At 40.6% G+C, this 15,409-nt stretch overlaps 1 long non-coding RNA gene across 2 annotated transcripts in view; it reads left to right on the forward strand.

Moving 5' to 3' along the window:
• The first annotated feature begins 205 nt into the window (after nt 1–205).
• The window catches only part of LOC128666231 (uncharacterized), a 74,446-nt gene continuing 59,242 nt past the window's right edge, over nt 206–15,409 (forward strand). Inside the window, exons 1-2 of one of the 2 annotated variants that reach the window (XR_008403222.1) lie at nt 206–519; nt 8,585–8,661. This is a non-coding gene — a long non-coding RNA (uncharacterized LOC128666231). Of the gene's footprint in view, nt 520–558; nt 717–8,584; nt 8,662–15,409 lie in introns of those variants that run through there. The other variant, XR_008403223.1, reaches the window with a different exon arrangement.

Raw genomic sequence — 15,409 nt, forward strand, 5'->3', positions numbered from 1 at the left:
CCTTTATTGAGCTCTCACATATGGGCATCTCATTTTGTCATTTGATCCCGTGAAAAGGATAATGGTTTTATTTCACACTAGATTGTAAGAAGTGTGATAAATAAAATGTCTATTAGATTTAGCAGGACCGAGTTTGACATTTTTATTTCAGTATCAAACTGATTTTCCAGAGCACAGAGAGAAAACAAACAGCACAGAGCCCCCGGCTGCCATCACGGAGTATGAGGGAACCTCCAGGCCCGTGCTGGGCGCGACATGGCGGCCACTCCTCCTCTGAGGGAGGATTCCAGCACAGGCGGGAGGCCCCTCCATCCGGGTCCTTCCAGCTCCGGGTTACTGGGCGGCGACGCAGCTCCAGGTGAGGCCGGTGGGGTCCTGGTCCGGGGAGTGCGCCCAGGCCGCTTGTCATGTACATTTCAGCGGGTTGGGGGTGAGTTCAGACTGGGGTCCGACAGACGGGGGTCGGTAGCACATGGATGGAGCGGCAGCACGTGGGGCTGACAGGGGGCAGGATGTGAGGTAAGTGACGGCGGGGGGAGCCTCTGAGGGGCACGGGGCGTGAGGCAGTCACTGCGGCTCCTTAGGCAACGGCTGGGCAGGAAGGTGACCCCGTGTGGTAAGGCTGCCATGGCGGCCTGGTGCGTGTCTGACGCGGGGACCCCGTGTGAAGTGCTGGGTGACCCCAGGCGTGTGTCACATGTGCAAGGGGTGATACTGTGTGTATGGGGTGTTATATAGAGATCTGTAACTGACACGTGACGTGACTATAAGGTGATCCTATAGATATGGGGTGTTATATAGAGATCTGTAACTGACACGTGACGTGACTATAAGGTGATCCTATAGAGATATGTAACTGACATGTGAAGTGTCTATAAGGTTATCCTGTATATATGGGGTGTTAATAGAGATATGTAACTGACATGTGAAGTGTATATAAGGGGATCCTGTAGATATGGGGTGTTATATAGAGATATGTAACTATGTGAAGTGTATATAAGGGGATCCTGTAGATATGGGGTGTTATATAGAGATATGTAACTATGTGAAGTGTCTATAAGGTAATCCTGTAGATATAGGGTGTTATATAGAGATATGTAACTGATATGTGAAGTGTGTATATAAGGGGATCCTGTATATATGGGGTGTTATATAGAGATATGCAACTGGCATGTGACATGAATATAAGGTGATCTATATATATATGGGGTGTTATATAGAGATAAGTAACTGACATGTGAGGTGACTATAAGGTGATTCTATAGATATGGGGTGTTATATAGAGATATGTAACTGACATGTGAAGTGTCTATAAGGGGATCCTGTATATATGGGGTGTTAATAGAGATATCTAACTGACATGTGAAGTGTATATAAGGTGTTCCTGTATATATGGGGTGTTATATAGAGATATGTAACTGACATGTGAAGTGTCTATAAGGTGATCCTGCATATATGGGGTGTTATTTAGAGATATGTAACTGACATGTGACGTGACTATAATGTCATTCTATAGATATGGGGTGTTATATAGAGATAAGTGACATGTGACGTGACTATAAAGTGATCCTGTATATATGGGTTGTTCTATAGAGATCTGTAACTGACACGTGACGTGACTATAAGGGGATCCTGTATATATGGGGTGTTATATAGAGATAAGTAACTGACACATGACATGACTATAATGTCATTCTATAGATATATGGTGTTATATAGAGATAAGTGACGTGAGTATAAAGTGATCCTGTATATATGGGTGTTACATAGAGATCTGTAACTGACACGTGACGTGACTATAAGGGGATCCTGTATATATGGGGTGTTATATAGAGATATGTAACTGACATGTGAAGTGTCTATAAGGTGATCCTGCATATATGGGGTGTTATATAGAGATAAGTAACTGACACATGACATGACTATAATGTAATTCTATAGATATATGGTGTTATATAGAGATAAGTGACATGTGACGTGAGTATAAAGTGATCCTGTATATATGGGTGTTACATAGAGATCTGTAACTGACACGTGACGTGACTATAAGGGGATCCTGTATATATGGGGTGTTATATAGAGATATGTAACTGACATGTGAAGTGTCTATAAGGTGATCCTGCATATATGGGGTGTTATATAGAGATAAGTAACTGACACATGACATGACTATAATGTCATTCTATAGATATATGGTGTTATATAGAGATAAGTGACGTGAGTATAAAGTGATCCTGTATATATGGGGTGTTACATAGAGATCTGTTACTGACATGTGACGTGACTATGTCATTCTATAGATATGGGGTGTTAATTAGAGATACTGTATGTAACTGACGTGACATGACTATAAGGTGATCCTATAGATATGGGGTGTTATATAGAGACATGTAACTGACACGTGACTATAATGTCATTCTGTAGATATGGGGTGTTATATAAAGATATGTAACTGATACGTGACGTGTCTGTAAGGAGATCCTTTAGAGATCTGTTACTGACACGTGAAATGTCTATAAGGTGATCCTCTAGATATAGGGTGTTATATAGATATATGTAACTGACGTGAAGTTTCTATAAGGTGATCCTGTATATATGGGGTGTTTATATAGAGATCTGTTACTGGCATGTAAAGTGTGTATGAGGTGATCCTATAGAGATCTGTTACTGGCATGTGAAGCGTGTATGGGGTAATTCTATAGACAGCTGTTACTGACTTGAAGTGTGTATATGGTGATATGGGGTGATCTGTCACAGGCATGTAAAGTGTGCATCTGGTACATATTTGTGAAGTGTTTGTACAGTGTGTCTGTAGATTTGTTATAGCCATGTGAATTGTGTATTGGATATCCTATAGAGATTTGTCACATATGTAAAGTGTGTACAAGGTTTGCATGAGGTGAGCATGTAGGCATCTGTTACTGGGATAAGTGTGGTGAACCTGCAGGCATCTGTCACTGACATGAGTGGGCCGATCCTGCAGGGATCTGTCACTGGCATGGCTTGGCTGAACCGGTGGGGATCTGTCACTTGGCATAGGAGAGTGCTGAGCCGGTGGGGATCTGTTACTAGCATGGTGGGGTGGAGGGGGTCTGAGCTGGTGGGATCTGGCATGGGAGGTGGGGGTGCTATGAGCTGATGGGGATCTATCACTAGTGAAGGGGGGGGTGCTATTCGGTGGGGGGGGGGTGCTATGAGCTGGTGGGGATCTGTCACTAGCATGAGAGGGTCTGAGCTTAAGGGAATCTGGCATGGGAGGTGGGGGTGGGGGTGCTATGAGCTGGAGGGGAACTGTCACTGGCATGGGTCTGTGCTATGAGCCGGTGGGGATCTATCACTGGTGTGGGGGGGTGTAGGAGGTCTGAGCTTCGTGGGGGCCTTGTCACTGGCGGGGGTGTGCTATGAGCTGGTTGGGGATCTGTCACTGGCGTGGGGTGGTGGGCTGAGTTGGTGGGGATCTGTCACTGGGGTGGGGTGGTGTGCTGAGCTGGTGGGGATCTGTCACTAGCATGAGGGGGTCTGAGCTTGAGGGAATCTGGCATAGGAGGTGGGGGTGCTATGAGCCGGTGGGGATCTGCCACTGTTGTGGTCTCTGCTATCAGCTGGTGGGGAGCTTTCATTGGCGTGGGAGTTGTGTTGATCTTTCACTGCGTGGGGGTTGGCTGTCCCGCTGGTGATTTCTCACTGGCATGGGGGGGTGCTATGAGCCGGAGTATCTGTCACTGGCGTGGGAGTACTTTGAGCTGGTGGCGATCTGTCACGGGTGTGGGGGTGCTATGAGCCGGTGGGGGTCTTTTACTGACACGGGGGGTTGGACTGAGCCAGTGGGCATCTGTCACAGGTGTATAAGGGCTGATCATATAGAGATTTTTTTCCATTTCTATGGTTGATCCGAAGTTTGTCGCAGGTATGTGATACATGCAAGGGATACTCCTACAATGTTAAATCCTTAAAGGGCCACTAAACCCAAAATCTTTCTTTCATGATTCAGATAGAGAATACAAATTTAAACAACATTACAATTTACTTCTATTATTTATTTTGCTTCATTTTTTAGATATCCTTAGTTGAAGAAAAAGCAATGCACATGGTTAGCCAATCACACAAGACTTCTATGTGCAGCAACCAATCAGCAGCTACTGAGCATATCTAGATATGCTTTTCAGCAAAGAATATCAAGAGAATAAAACAAATTAGATAATAGAAGTACATTAGAAAGATGTTTAAAATTGCATTCTCTTTCTAAATCATGAAAGAAAAAATGTGGGTTTCATGGCCCTTTAACTTCAAGGGACAGTCTAGTCAAAATTAAAATTTCGTGACTCAGATAGGGCATGCCATTAAAAAAAAAAACAACTTTCCAGTTTACTTTTATCATAAAATTTGCTTTGTTCTCTTGGTATTCTTCGTTGAAAGCTAAACCTAGGAAGGCTCATATGCTAATTTCTAAGCGCTTAAAGGCCATCTTTTATCTCAGTGCATTTGGCGGATTTTCACAGCTAGACAGCGCTAGTACACTCGTGCCATATAGATAACATTGTGCTCACTCCAGTGGAGTTATTTCTGAGTCAGCACTGGTTGGCTAAAATGCAAGTCTGTCAAAAGAACTGAAATAAGGGGCAGTCTGCAGAGGCTTAGATACAAGGCAATCACAGAGGTAAAAAGTATATTAATATAACTGAGATAAGGAGCAGTCTGCAGAGGCTTAGATACAAGGTAATCACAGAGGTAAAAAGTATATTAATATAACTGAGATAAGGAGCAGTCTGCAGAGGCTTAGATACAAGGTAATCGCAGAGGTAAAAAGTATATTAATATAACTGAAATAAGGGGGCCGTCTGCAGAGGGTTAGATACAAGGTAATCACAGAGGTAAAAAGTATATTAATATAACTGAGATAAGGGGGCAGTCTGCAGAGGGTTAGATACAAGGTAATCACAGAGGTAAAACGTATATTAATATAACTGAGATAAGGAGAAGTCTGCAGAGGCTTAGATACAAGGTAATCGCAGAGGTAAAAAGTATATTAATATAACTGAAATAAGGGGGCAGTCTGAAGAGGGTTAGATACAAGGTAATCACAGAGGTAAATAGTATATTATTAAAACCGAGATAAGGAGAAGTCTGCAGAGGCTTAGATACAAGGTAATCGCAGAGGTAAAAAGTATATTAATATAACTGAAATAAGGGGGCAGTCTGAAGAGGGTTAGATGCAAGGTAATCACAGAGGTAAAAAGTATATTAAAGGGCCAGTAAACCTAAAAAATAATGTTATATAATTCTGTACATAGTGCAGAATTATATAACATTATATTAGTGTTATCGTTATAAAACTTAATATTCCCTTTGAATTTTTTTAAAATATGGCTGTTTTTCAGACCCGCTCTCTGTGCTCTTCTGAGCGGGTCTGTTTTTATTACACAGCGCATCGGGCTAGCTGTAGTCACAGCCCGGCCCGACCGCGCCATAACACTAAGTGCAGCTCGCTCCTGCTCTGTCTGACAGAGCAGGACAGGAGCGAGCAGCACTTAGTGTAATGGCGCGGTCGGGCCGGGCTGTGACTACAGCTGGCCCGATGCGCTGTGTAATAAAAACAGACCCGCTCAGAAGAGCACAGAGAGCGGGTCTGAAAAACAGCCATATTTTAAAAAAATTAAAAGGGAATATTAAGTTTTATAACGATAACACTAATATAATGTTATATAATTCTGCACTATGTGCAGAATTATATAACATTATTTTTTAGGTTTACTGACACTTTACTATAACTGTGTTGGTTATGCAAAACTGGGGAATGGGTAATAAAGGGTTTAACTATCTTTTTAAATAACAGCAATTCTTGAGTAGACCGTCCCTTTCAGGTCTAAGCTGGTGATTTTGGAAGCACGGTTTCTGTAAAGGTTTGACGCATGCAGTATTTTCAGCAGTACCTGTTTTATGGGCATATCTCATTTGGGTAGTAGGATGTAATAAAAGCTGATTCTGTAGTGCTGTAAAACTACTGCTAACTGCGGGTAGTGGGGTTAACCTTATAGCTTTCACTTTAACATCTGCCTAACTTTAGACATTTTATTGTAATAAACACTTTGAATTTACAATAGACACCTGTGCAAATCCAGAACACTGTGGGTACTTTCACAAGAAGTAACCCGGCTCCAGAAATAGCCGAAGACGCGAGCGGCCACCTTCTTCCACATTTGGATTCTAACAAAGCATCCGAATGCCCCTGCGTAATTCACAAGACATGTCTGTTGTCTTTCTATAGATTAACGTTGAACAAGTCTAAAAATGAGCAGAATGTTTGCTGCAATTGATTTTCAATATCCAAACTCCACCCCCTTGTTATATTCATTTGTTCTCTCTAGTATTGGTCTTACTACTGTGTATAGACAAATAAGAAAAGGAAGATTTTGTATAAATATAGAGAAAAGCTAATGAGGTTTCATTTAGTAGAGGTAGCTATTTCATATGCAAAATATACCCAAAGAACAATTTCCCATTTATTTTATACCATGCTGCTTGTAGAAAAAGTAATTGGAAATACATTTAAAGGGACATAATACTCATATGCTAAATCACTTGAAACTGATGCATTATAACTGTAAAAAGCTGACAGGAAAATATCACCTGAGCATCTCTATGTAAAAAAGGAAGATATTTTACCTCACAATCTCCTCAGCTGAGCAGAGTAAGTTCTGTGTAAAAAGTTATACTCAGCTGCTGCTCAGCTGCAGGTAAAAATAAAAAAAATAACAGACACACTGATTTGGACCAGTCAACACAGTAGATTTGCATAATCAACAATGCAATACCACTTAGTCTGAACTTCAAATGAGTAGTAGAATTTTTTCTGACAATTTTAAGTTATGTCTTTTTCCACTCCCCCTGTACCATGTGACAGCCATCAGCCAATCACAAATGCATACACGTTTAAATATAAAAATACTGTGCACATTTTGTTAATAGAAGTAAATTGGAAAGTTGTTTAAAATAGCATTCTCTATCTGAATAATGAAAGTTTAATTTTGATTGAGTGTCCCTTTAAAGTCCTTTACAATGGGATGTGGCTACTGAGGATTTTTTTAGGTAAAATATCCTTCTATTTTACATAGAGATGTTCAGGTGATATTTTCTAGTCAGCTTTTTACAGCTATGCTGCATCACTTTCAAGTGTTTCAACATTTGGGTATCATGGCCCTTTAAGGGAAACCTATCCTTTAACAAATCTCTAATGCTGTACGTTAATAGCTGCTACTGTCATAGTACTCAAAACAAATGTCCGGTATCAGTGCCATTAGAGGGAGAAATATTTCCAAAGGGTTCTAGACCAAAAGGTAAACTAAATAAAGAATAGGGCATTATATGCTTATCTTCTAGTTTCCTAAACACGTAGTCACTGTAATTAAAACAATTTTAATATATTTTACCTTATTACTTGAGATAATGGCATGTAGGACTCCCTTTCTGTTTGTACATTATAATAAATACCATTGTGTGTGGTTCATCTGCAGCCAGGTGATATGAGCTATATGTTCGTACACATACTCACTAATTGTATATGTACACCTCTCTCTCTTGTTGATGTGGGACATGACTATATTATCATATATTTATAAGTACTAATGCTTAAAAACGTGTTGGAAGGATGCCCAACTTGATTGTGGTAAAATGTATTTGTTGAAGGGATAAACTGATCTTATGCTAAGATTGACAGTAAAGTATATTGAGGCATTAACCATTAATTGCGGATGATGACCATGTGTTGTCATCCGTTGAGAAGAGTGTCTGAGCTGTTTTGTGGATATGAAGTGGCCGCGTGACCCTGTAATATCAACTCCCTTAAGCCCTAGAAACCCCCAATACCCACCTTTTGGAAGGCCATCGTCTATTTCAAACTGTGTGTGCATTAAAAAAAAAAAGTTAAAATAGAGCATGCAGTTGTAAACGGCTGTCTAATTTACTTATCTGACAAAAAGCCATGTGTGCAGCCCCTAATCACCAGCTAGCTCCCAGTTGGGTATTGCTTCTGCTGAGCCTACCTAGGTTTACTCTTCAGCAATGGATACCAAGAGAAACAAAGTAAATTTGATAGAAGTAAATTGGAAAGTTAAACTTTATGCTTTATCTGAATTATGAAAGCTTTTAATTTTGACCTTACTGCTGTGAAAGTGTGATTACATTTACCCAAGCCTTGAACATTCTACGCAGTGATTGGCTGCTCTTGATTTACAAAACCTTGTAAATTGTGCTAACAAAATGATACTTAAATAATTGTATGACCTTAAACACTAGCTACATTTTATAAGCACCGTGTTGAGATAATTCGCTGCCTCCCACTATTCATGGGATCCTTCATGTTGATATTTTGCTTTCGCTACATTCCAGTACTGACCTGTTTGCAGCACCTTTCCCTTCTGATACCTGCAGTGTACTCAAGGTTTCATAATGACATCATGATTAGAGGGAGGTGCATAAAATATTTAATTGCCCTGTTAATCACTAGGAGTCTTATGTTTCTAAATTATGTTGTCTTCAAAGTGCCTTTTTCTTACAATTTAATTAAAACTTATTTTGCATTCTGCAGACGGATAAATCTGGGAAATGGAAGAAGAGTAATAAATATAAAGATGAAATCTGCAGCGAGGGATTTTTCTCGTCAAGGTACAGTATTCTCTTACGGAAAATAAAACGAATGATCATATACCGAGTAGCCAACTTACAGAAACAAACCTATTCTAGGAACCAGTTACCCTTCTAAAAAGGCTTGCCTTGAACTGCAGATAGCGGGAACTTGTGTCCAGATTCCTACAAACCCAACACTGCTTTTTTACTGGGGTTCTTTTTCTAATGTAAATGCTTAGGATGTTGAATAATTAATGGTGCAGGGAAAGCATAATAAGATGGCTAGTGCTCCGCTATTTACTTAAGTGTCGGTAAGAGTTTGTCCTGTATCCACACAATCGTATCTGAAAACATGAAGCACAAAATATATTTTGGAGTTGAGGTAATTTTATAACCTTCCTGCCTGAAACCAAAGGAGTCCATTTAAATATACCTATTTCTACGATAGTCATTACAAATCACTTATGGGACACTGAATGGGGTAAGTTGCTCTAACGAGGCGTGAAATAACTGTCTGACTTGCTGCAGGAGATTAGTATTACCGTACGTACAACCTAAACGAACGCTGAACTCTAATCGTAAAGCGCAAGTGCTGCAGCTGTCAAATGAAGAACGTTGGGATAAAACCTGATGTATTTAAATGCATTTCCCCTTATCTCAGTAATTCATTGGAACGTTTGCTAATCTACCGTGTGTCCGTGCAGTCTCTAATTCAAGAGCATGCTTTTGAAATCGTAAGTTTTGGAAATTTATGTTAAGTTTATTCAAATAATTAAAGCACCAGATCTGGCTAATGCATGTCTTGTCCACGGGTTACATGTGGGCAAGCAGTGCTTGTGTATTGTTCCCATTGCCCTTTTGGTCCTCGTTGTCTTGTGTGTATTAGTTTTATTTCTGTATTTAACACAACCCAACAGTGCTACAGTAGGTGGAATTGGGGGCTTTGGAGCCTAAATGTCATGTGATTTGAATAATTCTTCATAAGCCAAACCCTGCACCGTAACTGTCTGTAATTGACTTTAGCATGGATGGTGCGATGATTTAACTGCAAAACAATGTAGCAGTTGCTAAAAAAAATAAAATAAAAATACAGCGGCTACCTGTGTAACAAGAACAGATTATCCAAAGGCGGCAAGTGGTGGATGGCGTTTGGCTATTGAAAAATGAAGTCTGCCAATAAAAGTAAATTGCAAAGTTGTTTGTCATTCACATACCCCCATACATGCGCCTGAAATAGGACAGGTCTTGCTGATGTACGCAAGTCTGTGCTATATCTACATGGCGAAGCTGCGCTAGTAAAACCCTTAAAGGGACACTCAAGTCAAAATTAAACTTCATGATTCAGATAAAGCAGCAATTTTAAACAACTTTCCAATTTACTTCCATTAACAAAATGTGCACAGTCTTTTTATGTTTACATTTTTTGAGTCACCAACTCCTACTGAGCATGTGCATGAGTTCACAGCATATACGTATATGCATTTGTGATTGGCTGTTGGCTGTCACATGATACAGGGGGAGTGGAAATAGACAGAACTACTACTCATTTGAAGTTCAGACTAAGTGCTATTGCATTGTCTTCTTATCATGCATTTGTTAATTATGCAAATCTACTGTATTGACTGGTCCTTTAACAACCGTGGAGGACCTGGTGCATTGGTTGTTATGGGGTTAAAGGGACACTAAATACATTTAATTTACCTCTGAACAACCTAGGTTACACTGCCGTATCTGAAGGAGAGTGGCTGCACATGTGCAAACACATCAGCCTTTGAATGTGGTGAAAGATTTCAACATGGCGGCAATCATGACTAGAGGGAGGCGGGGAATAACCTGAATACTAACTAAGCTTATTAAATGTGTTTAGTGTTTAATAGAAAAAGTTGAGCACATTTTGTCTCCCTCTAGACATTGTAAAACCATCAATGCAAAATATATGAAGACTAAATAATTGGTAGGATGTTAAGATTTATGAGCCATTTTATTGGCTCTTTAAACACACACACACACATATATATATTATTTTATTTTTATTCCCCCCCCCCCCCTTGTTCAGAGAGGAATTGCCTGGTATTTTGGCGCTGGACTGACCGTAATAGGCGGAATCAGACTGATATACTACAGGAAAGTTCTACTCTGTGAAAAGTATTACAGGGCTAAAAGAAGCTGCACCCAGGTGGTAAATCGCCATAGAACAGGCTAACAATGGTATTGAGACAGTTGTTCATTCCTGTGAGTGTGCTTCTCTCTCTATGTATTTAGTTTCCCTATGGGAAAAAGGGGCAACCAGACGTGGACTATGCTCAGTGTGCTTAGAGGAATATGGCTACACCTCACTGACGAGGCCCAATGAAGGCCGAAACGATTGTCTGAGGTTGCTGTCCTTGTTCAGAGAGGAATTTGCCTGGTATTTCGGTGCTGGACTGACCGTAATAGGCGGGATCAGACTGATATACTACAGGAAAGTTCTCTGTGAAAAGCATCTACTCGGCTAAAAGAAGCTGCACTCCATTTTTTTTAATATAAAAAAAATACACACACACACAATTATTTTTTTTAAATTTTAAACAGCCATAATGTTTGAGAGGGCTTTCATTACGCACACATTAAAATCACCATTCCAGTGCACTCCATAAATCAGAGCCTGGTTATTTTACTTCATGTTATGGCCTTGTTTATTTAATTAATAATCTCCTTCTATAAAAGTTTGCACTTAGTCTGTCAACTCTCTGCTCTCTTCTGCATTAGCTGCTGTCAGCACTAAATATTGTATGACATTTAATCTCTAAGAGGTATGCGTCTGAGTGTATTAAGTAAAAAAAAAAGACATCTGATTTCAGAACCACAGACATTCTTGTGTCATGAGTTATGCAGTCAGGTTGCTGCTTATGCTGCTCACACAGTAGATTCTGTGAATGTTTTACTTTTGTTTAAAGAGGCATTCTGGGGAAAAATTTATCCATCAGAAATTATTCACTGCATGGAAAGTAAATGGTTTAAAACTGTCATTTTGTTAGAAAATAACACATTGGTTTGCAATCCTTGGACACGCCTCTTGAATGTTGTTTGTCATACTTTCTTTGCTGTGGCCAATCAGGGAGAAATCTAAACAAGCTCTTTTACATATCAACCAATTGTTGCGCAGCATCTAGGAGTGTCAAGGAATGCACACCAGACTCTATGGGAGGTGGAAACACTACATATTTTAGAATTTAAATTCCAGTAAAAGCATGCAAAATAATTTTTAGAAGTGCAGTGCAAAGCTTTTAAACTATGCATAATTAATATTTTATGGGGAATAAAATTTTGTTCAATACCCCTTTACGACCAACTTTAAAATTCCCTTAACGACCGAGGACGTACCCTGCACGTCGTCAGTCTTGGAAAGCGGATCGCTTCCAGTCGCTTTCCGTTTATTGCAGTGATGCCTCGATATCGAGGCATCCTGCAATATCTCTCCTTGGCCATCCGATGCAGAGAGATACACTCTGTGGCCCTCTCTGCACGAGACATCGATGGCCAGTATTGGTGGGTGGGGCGGCCATCAATGGCTTGTGTGACGCAGAGGGGGCGGGACAGTGGGCGGGATAGCCGGGGATGCGCACTGGGCGGGGAACGGTTGGGAACCGTTTCACTACAGAAAATGTTTCTCAGAAAAGTGGGAGAGAGGAGGACGGAAATAAAAGTAATCTAAGGGATCTGGGAGGGGTGGGGGGTTTGGTCTTTGGGGGGGAAGCTACACTACAGATTTTTTTTTTTTAAAGACACGATGAGTCCACAGATCATCATTACTTATGGAATATTCACCTCCTGGTCAGCAGGAGGAGGCAAAGAGCATCACAGCAGAGCTGTAAAATAGCTCCTCCCTTCCCTCCTACCCCAGTCATTCTCTTTGCCTACGTTAGTGCTAGGAAGAGGTAAAGTTAGGTGTTAGAAATTATTCTTCAATCAAGAGTTTATTATTTTTAAGGTAGTGCAAGATTGTGCTGCTTTGTTCTAGGGTGTAGCCGTAGTCCATATCAGTCTCTTCAGTAGAGCTTTTGGTGGCTTTAGAGCAATAGGAACTGGTGGGACATAATTCTCACTGCGCCTCCTAAACATTTATGCTGCCCTTCTCCTGATAGCCTAAGCACACAGGCTTATCTTATTCCACAGGGCTATGGGAGGAAGAGGGCCTCCTAAACCTGCTGAGTGCTAACTTTGTTCTGGGAACAGTAATCTCAGAGGAAATTTGGCACTCTAATTTTATTTCATATTACATAAGGCTCAGACAAAGAGATCCTTATGTTGGGACATCAATCTTTCTTATTTGGTGGAAAGCGTCTGCACATTGTGGCTCTAAAACCGCATGGTTTCCTTACAAATTAAGCAAGCGGTTATAGCGCTATTGGTGGGCTCTTGAACATCCGGATCGTTCCAGCTCTAAAAAAGTTGAGACCAGGTAGTGAGTCCATTTGGCAGGTAGGCACCTGAGCAGAGTTGCTAAGGTGTAAGGGTGTCTGAATTTTGCTCTGTTTAGCTGCTGGGATACGTTTTTCACTATTACAGTAAAAAAAGTTATCTTTTTAAAATTTAAAGACACAGTAACTTTTTTTTCTGTCATCAAAATTTTTGGGAATATAGAGTAATTTAATTATATTTTGACCCTTTTTTGAGCACATATTTCTCATGTAGTAGAAAAGGTTACCTTGTTAATTTTGAAAGAGACAGTAACGGTTTATTTAAAAAAAAAAAAAAAAAAAAGATTACATTGTTTTTTTATTGTGCTTCAGTATGGACATAGGAGCCGTGCAAAATGTTACTTGCGCCATGTGTTTGAATGCAAATGTGGAACCACCAATTCCTTTCTGTCCCTCATGTATTGAGAGGGCTTTAAGTTATAGGGAAAATATTTTTAATGAGCAAAATTTCTCAAGTGCGGATGCTTCTCAGGAGTCTGATGAGAGTCAGAGTATGCCACAGCTTTCTCCCCAAGCGTCCCAAGCTTTAACGCTTGCGCAAGCAGTGCCCTGTACTTCTACTCTAGCACCTGCTGGAGTTACCTTAAAAGACATAGCTGCGCTTATATCTTCCACAATTTCTGATGCGTTGTCTGCTTTTCCTATGCTACAAGGCAAACGTAAGAGGAAAGACAACCATGTTGTCAGTGAGGTTTCTGATGTAATGGTGGCAATCTCGGATGTACCCTCCCAGGGAACTGAGATGGAGGGTATTGAGGTTCTATCAGAAGACAAAAGTTCATTACCTTTGACTGATTCAGAGGTTGTATCTTTCAGGTTTACACTAGAACACCTCCGCCTGTTACTCAGGGAGGTTTTGGTTACTTTAGACGGCTGTAATTCTACAGTAGTGGTCGCTCCTGCGAAGTCGAGTAAATTGGACAGATATTTTGAAGTTCCCTCTTACTCAGACGTTTTTCCAGTGCCAAAGCGAGCTTCGGAGATTGTTTTCAAGGAATGAGAGAGACCAGGTATTCCCTTTTCTCCATTTCCTATTTTTAAAAAGATGTTTCCTATAGCTGACGCTGTCAGGGAAGCTTGGCAAACTGTTCCTAAGGTGGAAGGGGCTATTTCCACCTTAGCCAAGCGAACTACTATTCCCATTAAGGATAGTTGTGCTTTTAAAGATCCTATATACAAGATGTTGTAGGGTCTACTTAAAAAGAATTATGTTCACTAGGGTCTGCTATTGCAGCCAGCTGCGTGCATTGCTACTGTCACTAGTGCAGCAGTTTATTGGTTTGATGCTCTGTCCGAGTCTCTGAAGACTGAGGCTTCCTTAGAGATAGGATTAAATATAGGATTAAAGCTCTGAAGTTAGCTAATGCTTTTATTACAGACGCTTCTCTGCAAATTACTAAATTAGCAGCTAAGAGTTCAGGGTTTTCTATCCTAGCCCGCAGAGCCTTATGGTAAAACCTTGGTCTGCGGACGTGTCATCGAAGACTAAGCTTCTAGCGATTCCTTACAAGGGGAAGACCTTTTTTTGACCTGGCCTGACGGAAATTATTTCTGATATCACGGGAGGTAAGGGTCATCTCCTTTCTCAGGATAAGAGAAACAAACAGAAAGGATGACAGAGTAATTTTCGTTCCTTTTGAAATGTCAAGGGAAATTCTTTCTCTTCCTCCTCTAAACCAGAACAATCTAAGCCTACTTGGAGACCCAACCAGTCTTGGAACAAGGGTAAACAATCCAAGAAACCTGCTGTTAAAGCCAAAACAGCATGAAGGACATGCCCCAGATCCGGGACCAGATCTGGTAGGGGGCAGGCTTTCCTTCTTCGTTCAGGCTTGGGTTCAGGACGTTCAGGATCCCTGGGCAATAGAAATAGTGTCACAGGGATACAAACTGGAGTTAAAAAATCTTCCTCCCCGAGGAAGATTTATTTTTTCAAGATTATCTGCAAACCAGATAAAAAAAAGGCGTTCTTACATTGTGTAAGAGACCGATCATCACTGGGAGTGATTATTCCCGTTCTAGTACAGGAACAGGGGCAGGGTTTTTATTCAAATCTGTTTGTAGTTCCCAAAAAGGAGGGAATCTTCAGACCTATCTTAGATCTCAAGAGTCTAAACAATTTTCTCAGAGTTCCGTCATTCAAGATGGAAACTATTTGTACCATTCTTCCATTGATCCAGGAGGGTCAGTTTATGACAGTGGATTTAAAGGATGCCTATCTACATGTTCCTATCCACAGAGATCATCACAAGTTCCTGAGGTTTGCTTTTCTGGACAAGAACTTTCAGTTCTTGGCTCATCCTTTCGGTCTGGCCACGGCACCCAGA

Source organism: Bombina bombina, chromosome 7 (genome assembly GCF_027579735.1).
Source record: "Bombina bombina isolate aBomBom1 chromosome 7, aBomBom1.pri, whole genome shotgun sequence".
In the NCBI taxonomy this organism is placed as follows: Eukaryota; Metazoa; Chordata; class Amphibia; order Anura; family Bombinatoridae; genus Bombina; species Bombina bombina.